The sequence below is a fragment of the Terrapene carolina genome, unplaced genomic scaffold (genome assembly GCF_002925995.2).
Source record: "Terrapene carolina triunguis isolate 2854851 unplaced genomic scaffold, T_m_triunguis-2.0 Scaffold242, whole genome shotgun sequence".
Classification (NCBI taxonomy): Eukaryota; Metazoa; Chordata; order Testudines; family Emydidae; genus Terrapene; species Terrapene triunguis.
In genome coordinates, this window is record NW_020664593.1 from 9,617,800 (window position 1) to 9,620,699 (window position 2,900).

Below are 2,900 nucleotides of genomic sequence, written 5' to 3' on the forward strand. Positions count from 1 at the left end.
GCAGGTAACCAGCTAGTGAAGAAAAGACGAAAGTGTCATTTTGGTTGCATGAAATATCTCATGGCAGAAAACTTCTCAACCTGCCTTGAGGTATTTCCATTCATAGTAAGGGAGACAAAGTAGGGTGAGGTAATATGTTTTATTGGACTAACTTCTATTGGTGAGAGAGACTAGCTTTTGAGCACCACAGAGCTCTTCTTTAATCAGGTCTACATATTCATAGTACAATACATGGCTGATTTCATTCCGTGTGAGACCAGAAGGCCATGGGGTCATGCTCTGTCATCTACCTGCAGCAAGAAAGCCCCATACTCATGTGATCCCATTTCAGGGGACACCAAGAAATCAATAGTTGTGGTTATATGATGCTGTTCCACCAGGGACTAAAATCACCATGTGACTTCACTTTAGATTGGACAGATCCCTATGACCAAAGGATTCTCCTTCATTTGGGTGATTCTACTGATGTAACTCCTGGCCTCACAGAGAGCCATGCCATTCTTGCACTGGTGCAACTGAATAGGAAGAAGATTGCAGAGTTCAGAAAATGATGGCTAATATAAATTACAGCCTTTTGCTGCCCTCTGCTGGAAGACCGAGCACATAGTTCAGTTTTACTATTCATGGACGTCCTGCTTGTTACAAGGAGAACAAAGACATACTGGTAGAGGATGAATTCGTAAAGCTACTTCCCAAGCTAAGGTCAGAGCCTGCTCTAGTATAACAAAGTGACAAGTGTCTTAGCACTAGCATCACAGGTATCGAGATGGGTGTTAGCTTTGAAATGTCCTTAGCTCATCATGGTTCCCTCCTCACTCACCCTGTTTGAACCACAAGATAAAGGCAAAGATGCTTTGGTTTACTCACATCTCCCTACTTATGAAAAGTGTTCATGGCTGGGAAATTAGTGGAATAGGCTGGATCAGCTAAAGATGGGAAAGAACTAATATATATATATATATATATCCCCTCCTTCTCCACCTTCCCTCTCAGGACAGCATCATTCACTCCAGCAACTTGCTCCATCAGTTTGCCAAGTCTCTCTTTGAGCAATCCCTAGCAAAGGTATTTCTGTCTCTTAAGCGGGACTTCTCTGCAGTATAACAAGTTTTATTGGTGGGATATTTTGTTTGACACACAGCTAGAGTTTTTAAAATCTATAGTCCCAGCATTCTAGTTCCAGCCTCTTGTATCCACCTGAGCACTCTTCATTCATGATTAGAAGAGAGCATTGCACAACTTTAAACGAGCATGTTCCCAACAAAACAACGTTAGCCGGGACGACTTTAAGTAAGGCGTTACTGTACTTGTGTTGATCTAAAGGCTGTAGGGCTGTGTAGACGGTAGTCATGACACATAGAAATTCCACTACTGGCATGGGCCAGTCACTATCACCTGTAGTTTGAGGTGGGTAGGTTCACCTCTTCTATCAGGGCAGAGAACTTACTGTAATGGTCCACTCACAGGCTAATGTAACCCAAGGTTTCAGGAAAAATGAAGAGAAGATTGTCTTTCCACTGCTCTACTCTAGCCCTGGTTCAGTAGGACTGTGTGGTAAACTTTTATCCTCTACAACTGAAGTAGGCCCCAGCTTGTCTCTCTTGGAGACTAGCTTAGTTTACACTGAATCATGACAAAGTGAGCAGGAAGCTAGCATGCTAGTAACAGGAGCCTTAGGACAACTCTAATGAGTTGTGTGTTTGAAGTACTCTTGAGTGTTTGTATAGGAAGTGCTTTACCTCCACTGTGGCAGGCACACAGCCTAGTAGGCTCAGCTTGTGTTGTGGATAGCTCTGTTAGCCTGAGCTGCCTCCATCCAGCTGACAATTTACATCCTTTGATTTGAATTTCCAAACTCTTCAAAGCCAGATCTGAGTTTTGCAGCATGGACCCAGCTCAGATGCCATCTTGTCTTCCCTCTGCTACAGTGGCTCTAGTCTAGAACCAGCCATTTACCTTTAATGCTGGATGAACTAATGTCTGGAACTTAATGTCACCACAATCCTGTTAACAGTCTTGGTGAAAGAAGCTACCTAGCATGTCACATTCTTACAACTGTCCCCCCACCCACCCCCAGGCTGAGGGAGGAGAAATCTACCTTCAAACTACATTTGTTTCTACAGGTGGTCTTAAGGGGACAGGCCAGGATGATTTAAGTGGATTCTAAAATTCAAGTATACCAGCAAACCCTCTTCCCCTCCACCACTACAGTCTGAGTTTCCCCTCCACACAGTTTACCAAAACGTTCTTTATTTTTCCACTTAAGCATCACAAAGCATCAACATGGTTCAATTCAGAACAGTTGAAAAAGTTCAAGGCCAGAATAAAAGCAGAGTACCAGACTGAGGGCAACGACTGCAGGTGGTGATGGAAGGTTGCCAGTTACTGAGAGCTGGGAGGGAGCAGCTTTGCTGGCACAGTACTGACAGCCTCCAGAAGTGCTGGAAGCACCAAAGACAGACTTGCTTACCACTGAAGCTGCAAGCCCTGCAATCTGTCTGCTGGCCGTGGCTAGAATCCTGTTCTGTATCTGCAGTTAATTTCTGGTGATGTTAAATGAGCCAATTATTGGGGGGAGAGGTGAAGGCAGAGTGAGCATGAGGGGTTTGGTGCTGTGATCACGTGATGGGAAGCCCCATTCTCCCCCTGCTAAGCAACAGAGCTTCGGGGTGAGCACTCCCACCCACTTACTGTGCTATTTCACTATTTAGATGGTGGGGATTGCCCTTTGGCAGTGACTATTAGATTTTCATTGTCTTTATAGGTGACAGCAAGTGCGGTGAAGGATGAAATGCTAGAGGCGTGACAGTGCTTCAATATTTATTATTTATTTTATAAAAAAATAAATTAAAAGCAGATTGCCAAGAGCCACAATGTTTTACACTATTTCACTATAAGTA